Source organism: Sceloporus undulatus, chromosome 4, assembly GCF_019175285.1.
Source record: "Sceloporus undulatus isolate JIND9_A2432 ecotype Alabama chromosome 4, SceUnd_v1.1, whole genome shotgun sequence".
NCBI classification, from domain to species: domain Eukaryota; kingdom Metazoa; phylum Chordata; class Lepidosauria; order Squamata; family Phrynosomatidae; genus Sceloporus; species Sceloporus undulatus.
Window position 1 is genome coordinate 106,951,202 of NC_056525.1, and position 8,786 is coordinate 106,959,987.

General features: G+C 45.5%; 1 protein-coding gene across 2 annotated transcripts in view; it reads right to left on the reverse strand.

Moving 5' to 3' along the window:
• The window catches only part of SNX7 (sorting nexin 7), a 93,402-nt gene that overhangs the window by 70,740 nt on the left and 13,876 nt on the right, over nucleotides 1-8,786 (reverse strand). The gene's annotated exons all lie outside the window — the stretch shown is intronic.

Below are 8,786 nucleotides of genomic sequence, written 5' to 3' on the forward strand. Positions count from 1 at the left end.
TGAAGAAGAGGAGGAAAGGGAGGAAGAAGGAAGAGGAAGAAGGGGAGAAAGAAGGGGAGGAAGAGGAGGAGGAGAAGAAGAGGAGGAGGAAGAAGATGAAGAAGAGGAGGAAAAGGAGGAAGAAGAAGGGGAGGAAGAGGAGGAGGAAGAAGGGGAGGAAGAAAAGGAGGCAGAAGAAGAGGAGGAGGAGAAAGAGGAAAGGCTCTTTCCCCTGCCTGGCTGCCTCCGTCGCCAACGGAGGAATCCAGGCAAGGGAATGGGGCCTCGCTGAAGCCAAGCCCCAAACCCCTGCCTGGCTGCCTCTGTCGCCGTTTGGGGCTTGGCTTCAGCCGTCCTCCAAGCCCCAGCCAAGCCTGGAGGACTCCGCGATCGCGGAGGAGCCCCCAGGGCATGGCTGGGGCTTGGAAGACAGACGTCCTCCAAGCCCCAGCCAAGCCTGCAGGACCCGCCCCAATTCGGGAAAGTCCCGCCCCCAGGCGGGATATGGGAAGCCTACTTGTGATAGACTAAGTGCCAACAGTCTACTTATCTTTTCCTGACATATCATTATATAAATTTCTAAGATACTGTACCATAGAAAAAAAGTGATTTTGCTTCTTGCAGGAACCCTTGGTATCAATTAACATTGTATGCCAGAAAAGGTCTCTCACTTTCTCTGTTGCATGTGCACACACAAACACAAACACACAAATACGCCTGCCTCTCTAGGACAAGAAGCAGCATAGTACTACAGCTAATAGAACAAGCTGTAAATCAGGATGCCTCTAGTTGAATTCTTACCTTTGCCATGAACTCACTAGACGATGGTGATGATTATGATTACTATTATTTATTTATTTCATTTTTATGCCGCCTGTCTCCCAGAAAGGGTCCCAAGGTAGTTCACAAGATAAAAAATATTTTAAAACTTTACAATGAATAGAGAAGTTTAATACAACCAAGATACAAAACTTTTAAGAAAGACCCCAAATGAACTCATACAAACAACATTACACATGTACACAAATCTCTGAGATAAAAAATATGACTTGGAAAACAGCTATGCAGAACGGCTGATAGCATAATAATCTGCTTACAATGAACTGAGCTGAAATTAGTTGTGTTTCAAATTTATCAACTGTAACTGTATATTGGATTTTATTTCTCAATAAAAAAGTTTAAAAAAACCCTTTACAATAAAATTTAAAAACAATTAAAATCACTTAGTTAAAATAGGATAAAACAGTATAAAATTAACATTAAAACATGCAAAAGTTACAAACATGAGTAAAACACACACACGCCCCATATAAAAGCCATATAGATGTTTTCAAGTAAACCACCACAGTTGATGATAAACATTAAACCAGACACAACCTCAACTTCCAAAAATATGCAGACTGGTACATCTCACTGTTTACACAGTGCATCCCCAATCCTACTTCCCAGTCTGGCCAGAAGTTTCCGCTTTAACCCTTTCTTTTTCTAGCATATCCTCACTCCCCACCCCCACCCCATTTGCTACTTAACTCCATTTAATATTAATATATTGCAGATTGGTTTTCCTTTTAGGGTGTGCAAAGAATGTATGAGAATTGCCTTGGCCCTGAAATTCTACTGGAAAAAAAATCTCACCAGCTGTTAGATTTTTCTATTCTTTAGCAAGAGTTAAAAAGCAATTTATTTTATTTTATTTTTTTAGTGATTTTTCTCCATTTTTCTTTTCTCTGACAACGGTCCAAAACACACTGCAGAAATAATCCAGTTTAAGTCCACTTTAACTGCCCTGGCTCAATGCTTGGGAATTCTAGGGACTGTAGTTTTGTAAGACATTTAGAGTTTTCTATCAGAGAGCTCTGGTGCCTTAATAAACTACAAATCCCAGAATTTGCTTGCACTAAGCCAGGGCAGTTATGTTGGTCTCAAAATTGATTATTTCTGCAGTGTGCTTTGGACCAATGATATCTTTGTGTAAAAACACTTTTTTGTTGACAAACCAATGTTTTCAGCACAAAATCTTGCAAAAAGCAATCATTTCTGTGCAAATAAAATGTTTAAAAATAAAAGTCTCACATTGTTTTTTTTAAAAAAATTATTGTAAAGTGGATTTAAACTTTTATAATCCCATCCAGTGAGCAAATGTTCTGAATTTTTACTCCATATCTAGGGTTGCCATAACCCGGCGGGGGCGGGAATTTCCCGCTTTTGGACCGTCTGCACGGTCACGGTACGGTTTCACCCCCGCCCCGGGTTTGCCCCCGCCCCCAGGCTTTTTTATTGCGCCGCTATGGCGGCGCCTTTGGCTTCTCTTGTGGCCGCCACCACCGCCACCACCATTGCAGCCGTCGCTGTGTGGCCTGCTGCTGTGGCAGCTCCTCTGTCCGCCACCGCCGCAGCCTTAGCTGCCGCCGCGGTTGGGCTCCACAAGCCAGGCCTGCTGCCTGTGCTGAGCCCTGCGCCTCCGTGCGCCCACACTCACAAATCTTCCAGGGCGCGGTGGAGGACCACCTTCTATTGGCTGGCAGGCTGGGCCTGGCTGGCCAATAGCGGAACAGCCCGCCCCCTGCTTCAGTTGTCTATGACTGCTGGCAGGGGCGGGGCCGTTCCAGCTCTCTGCCCCATTGGCCGCCCAGCTTAAAGAGGAGGAGCTCTCCTCTGTTTACTTCCTGGGCCGGCAAAGGACTGGAGCGGAGGGCAGCCCCAGCCGCAACAAAAGCGGTAGCAGCAGCAGCAGCAAAAGGGAAAGGAGAGGACCAAAGGTAGGCCTCTCCGGGCGGGGGTGTGTGTGTTTTTATCATCATCATCACCATCCAAAAGCCTAGCTGTGTGAGTGTGAGTGAGTTTGCAAAGGGACCTTTCACGTGTATTAGTATGATCCTCCATCATCATCATCATCATCATCCATCATCATCATCCAAAGGCCTAGGCTGTGGTGTGAGTGAGGGTGAGCAAGGGACCTTTCACGTTTATTATTATTATTATCATCATCATCATCACCACCAAAAAGCCTAGCTGGTGGGTGTGAGTGAGTTGCAAAGGGACCTTTCACGTTTATTATTATTATTATCTTATCTCATAATCATCATCATCATTCATCATCATATCCAAAAGCCTAGCTGTGTGTGAGTGTGAGTGAGTGAGTTGCAAAGGGGCCTCCCTTTCACGTATCATCATCATCATCATCATCATCCAAAGGCCTAGCTGTGTGAGTATTGTATAATAATCTTAGTGTACCCTAGCATTTCAGTGTTACTGTTGTGTCCTTTTGAGACATTTGAAATCAACACTGCAGGGGACATTTGGGGAAATCTTTTCACAGTAATCCAAAGGGGTCTGAAGCCGAGAGAGAGTGACTTTCCAGTCCAAAGTGTATTTTTTAGGCTTTTCAGGCTAACAGAAGCCTGAAAAGCATAGAAATACACTTTGGGTTGGAAAGGCGCACTCTCTCGGCCTCGGTGGCTCTCTCACGCTGTAGCAGTGGAGGTGGTGGTGATGATGATGATATTATCAGGCCTGTCTGGCAGGGGGAGGATTGAGGTCCTGCCGCACCTTAATCAACATTAATGTCACCACCTCTGGCCATTCTTGTTTTGCACCACTAGCCATCATGGCTCAGTGTTACATAATCCCAACAATCCAAGCTATGAACAAACAACTGAAATATGCCCTTGTGGTTTTTGCTAGAATCTTCATATTTGAAGGCATGGCTACCAAACCCAAGAGGACAAAGTTTCAGGAGGAATATACAAAAGAGTTCCCATCCATAAAGCGGGGTCGCACGGAATTCGAAGCGACATGTGTTCTGTGCAAGTAAGCTCATATTGTAAACTAAATAGGGTCTGGTTATGCAATAAGCCTCTGAAATGTGCAAGAGGCCATGTTAAATAAAGCCATGTGAAATGCCCAAATGTGCTTCGTGTGTGTTTTGGATGGGGGGTGGGGTGTTTGGCCAGAAAGGGAAGCACATTTCTGCCATCTGTCTAGAAATAATGCCAAAATGTCCTCCATTTTGATCATGCCTAAGAAACATGCATTTATATTAACATTTTTTTAAAAAAAGTCAATTTTTTCGCATGTCCCCCATTTTTAAAAAAATGTGTCCTACATTTGAAAATGCTGTCCTCCATTTGTCCCGGTTTGGAGGTCCTGACTTATGGCAACCCTATCCATATCCCATCACTCATAAGCAAGGATTCTACACTGGAATGCTTCCACTATGCACAGGCACACATGGAAACGGAGCTTTTGCCGAGTTTCTACTAGGCATGGACATTCATGGAGTGTGTGAAAGTGATTATTCTAATAATTCTGATAAATTATATGGAAAGTGACCATTCATATAGGAAGCTCTCCTGTGCAGATTCATTGCTCTATTTTGTATTTGTCAGCACACTCCCAGAACAACGGAACAGGGATGGACTCACAATCTAGGCTAGTGGTTTGGGTGTTGGACGAGGAGTCTGGATATAAACACAAACAGCCACCTTGAGCAAGTCACATACTCTCAGCCTTAGAGGAAGGCAAAGGCAAACCTGCTCTGACGAAATCTTGCCAAGGAAACTCTATGATAGTTTTGCCTTATGGGCACCATAAATCGGAAATGACTTCAAGGCACACAACATTTGACCTGGGCATCTCTCACTCATGGTTCATTCCCTTCACCAACGCACTGCACTGGTAATGTGGGTAAAAAAAGTAACTTTAAGACAAATTGTTCCCAAATGCCAGGCTGATTTTAACCTGTACCTCTAATGCAGACAAACTACAAGAACGGTTCTCTCCAGAATAGCTTTTTAACCTTTTAAAACTTTTGGCCATTGCACTAGATAGAGAATATAAAGCTCCTGCATTTCTCATGCCTGTTAGGAACAGGTGATAGTCTACATTATTATCTTCTAAGGCTCCATGCAACCTTAGGGGCACCATTAGGCTACACAGCCAGCTATTTTCTAAAATGTATGTACTTCATGTTTATGTTTTGAGTAATAATCTGGATTATTAAACTTGACAGTTTTAAGATTCTCATTTTTCACCACTTAGGGAGCTGTTTTATTTCCATTGTGCACACTGCAAGGAATGATATATGAAGTCAATTTATTCCCAGGTACTCATGCACTAGAAAAATAATGTTTTGGTTAGGCAGCAAACTTTGCAGATGAATACATGGAAGGAGCATGGAAACAAGGGAATTTCCCTCATATTAATATTGATTTTGTAGGAACGCTTCTATTAATGTCTCCAGAAACTGATTTTGCAATAATATGGATCTGTAAAGAAAGGTAAGCACCTCCTTTCTTTTCAAATCATCTGAACTTTTAAGGAGCTAGAGCAGTGATGGAGAATCTTTTTAAGGTCGCGTGCCGGGGGCGGGGCTTCCACCCCCAGGATGGGGGTTGGGTTCTGGGGCGGGGCTTCCGCCCTCCAAGGGCAGGGCTTCCGCCCCCTTTTCAGGAGCCGACAGAGGCCGGCAAAAGGGCCCTCGCCCTTCCTTTGCGCAGAGCCCTTTCCCAGTGAGCGAAGGCAAGCCGGAAGGAGAAGGAGGCCGCTTGGCACCGCGGCAATCGGGCCCTGTGTCCCTTCTCAGCCTGGGAGCAGGCCAAGGCTTCCTCCCAAGCCGGGGAGGAGGCCTCTTGGCAGCGCGGCGATCACCGCAATGCCAAGCGGCCCCCACGTCCCTTCCCGGCCTGGGAGCAGGCCGAGGCTTCCTCCCAAGCCGGGGAGGAGGAGGAGGCCCCTTGGCACCGCGGCGATTGCCGCGATGACGGGCGGCCCCCGTGCCTCTTCCCGGCCTGGGAGCAGGCCGAGGCTTCCTCCCAAGCCGGGAAGGAGGAGGAGGTGGCTGGGCACGCGCCCCAGCTGCCGCCTCCTCGACCTTTGCTAGCCAGGAAAGGGCTCCATGGAGCCCTTTCCCGGCAAGCCAAGGCAAGCCGGGAGGGAAGAGGGCTGGGAGGAGGAGACAGACGCGCATGTGCCTTTGTCTCCTCCTCCCAGGCGCCATTTTCTGGCTTCCCGCTGTCTCAGAGAGACAGCGGGAGGCCCAAACATGGCAGGGAGGAGGAGGAACAGGCACGCGCCCCTTCCGCCTTCTCCCTCGCCCCCCGTTCCTGGCGAAACCGTGCCACGGGTTAGCCATCACGGAGCTAGAGGCTAGGCTGGTTCCCTCCCTGTTTACTGGCAGACAAAAACTTTTCTCTTCAAACAGGATTTAAAAATATAACTGCAGGATTTTATATTTTTATTATATTAATGTGGCATTTTTAATTTTTTAAAAAATTGTACTGTATTTTAAGCATCTTTTGTGAGCTGCCTTGGGTTCAATTTAGGAGAAAGGCTATATAGGAAGGAAGGGAGGAAGGAAGGAAGGAAGGAAGGAAGATGCTGAACTCTGTTCCTAAAACAGGATCAGTAAATTGAATATTTCAAAGTTCAGAATAAAAGCCAGAGTGCATTCACTGCCCCACTGACATGGAAGCCACCAGCTAAATGTAAACATTTACTGCAGGATTTCTCAACCAGGATTCCCTGGAAACCCAAGGTTCCACAAAAGGTCACTTGAGGATCCATGAGATATTGCAATTAAAAAAAATCCCAATTCTTTTTGAGTTGCACATATTTTTTCTCTACACACACACACAGTCAGCCATCCTTTTTCACCGGGGATCCATTCTGGACCCCCTCACAAAAGCGAAGTTTTGTTTATTCAAGCCCCCTTGGCTTGAATATAGGTGTGGGTGCGTAGGCGTGTGCCACAGGCGCAGCCCCTATTAATTCCCCTTCATTCATCCCTCATGCATAAGCGAGGGACACAAGTCTGAAGAACGCGAAAACAGAGGGAGAACTCTCTCTCTCTCTCTCTCTCTCTCTGTGTGTGCGCGCACACACACACACACACACACACACTGTATATACTCATGTATACGTCTAGAAATTTTAGTCAGAAATTGACCCAAAAAAACCTGGGTCAACTTATCCACAGGTTAATGTACTTTAATTTTTTTTTTAAAAAAAGGAACCAGGACCTAGAGAAAGATGAGAGCTTAATCTTTTCTCAGATCACCTAAAAGAAGCATCAACCCCCTCTACCATCTCATTCATCCAGCCTTTAGAGTAAACACAAAAATTTATGCCAGTCAAAAGTTCTAAAGATCTTTAGCTTCATTTTGCTTTGCTTCATTCTTTACATCCTTTCTCCCATGCAGCTAAGTTTTACCCTCGACTTATCCACAGGTCATATCAAAATCCATAATTTTGGCCTCCAAGCCTGCTCTCAACTTATACACGAGGTCAACTTACAGTCAAGTATATACAGTGTGTGTGTGTGTGTGTGTGTGTGTGTGTGCGGGTACATACTGTTTCTGGTTTCCGCCCAAGGCATTCCACAGAGACAGCTCTCACTAAGATCTTGAATGACCTTTTACAGGCCAAGGCCTGTAAAGGTCAGACAAATCCTTCTTGATTTGTCTGCAGCCTTTGACACCGTTGATCACTGTCTCCTAATTGACATACTCTCTGACCTTGGGTTCTCAGACTCTGTTCTCGACTGGTTTAGATCTTATTTGTCTGGCACATCTTTTGCAGTGGTTGCAGGTGGTCAGACTTCATCCTCTGTTCCCTTATCTGTGGGTGTTCCCCAGGGCTCTGTTCTGGGTCCCCTTCTGTTTTCTCTCTACACATTGTCCTTAGGTAAACTCATTAGTTCTTTTGGTTTTTCTTACCATCTGTATGCCGACGACACCCAGTTGTATCTTTCCACCCTTGGCCTTTCTCCAAGGCTTGAACAGCAAGTTTCGTCTTGCCTCACAGCAGTCTCGCAGTGGATGCGCCATCGGCGTTTGAAGCTCAACATGTCCAAGACGGAGCTTCTTGTCTTTCCTCCTAAGCCCACCCTTCAACACTCCTTTTCTGTCTCTGTGGACAACATTTCCATTCAACCAGTCCAGCAAGCCCGCAGTCTTGGCTTTATCTTTGACTCTTCTCTGTCGTGTATCCCTCAGATCCAGACCACAGCCAAGGCTTGTAGATTCTTTTTGTACAACATTACTAAAATCCGACCATATCTCTCCGCCTCTACTGCCAAGATCCTGGTCCATGCCCTAGTGATCTCACGACTTGATTACTGTAACATCCTTCTGGCAGGGCTTCCTCTTTCTCACCTCTGTCCTTTAATTTCTGTCCAGCATTCAGCTGCACGCATTATCACATCCGCCCACCGCTGTGACCATATCTCTCCTGTGTTGGCATCCCTTCACTGGCTCCCCCTCCCTTTCCGCATTCAGTATAAGCTCCTGCTGTCGACATTTAAAGCCCTCCATGGACTGGCCCCTCCTTACTTATCAGACCTTATTTCTCCTCACCTTCCCACTAGGGCCCTCCGTTCTGGTAGTCTAGGTCTGCTGTCCCAGCCCAGGATTTCCTCTGCCCCATCTCGGATTTGCCCTTTTCACTCGCTGCCCCTCACTCCTGGAACCTTCTTCCCCCACGAACAAGAGCCATCACTTCTTTAACCAGCTTCAAAACGCATTGCATAATTGTCACTTGCTATTTGATGTTATTTTGTTCTATTGAATCATTTCCTATATTGCTATGTATTTTATATGTATTATCCTACTAGAGAGGCCCCTTCCCCACCACCACTCCCTTTGTGTCGTGTCTTTTTAGATTGTAAGCCTGAGGGCAGGGAACCGTCCAATTAAAAAGATTGTATGTACAGCGCTGTGTAAATTTACAGCGCTTTATAAATAAAGGTTAATAATAATAATAATAATAATAATAATAATAATAATAATAATAATAATAATAATAATAAT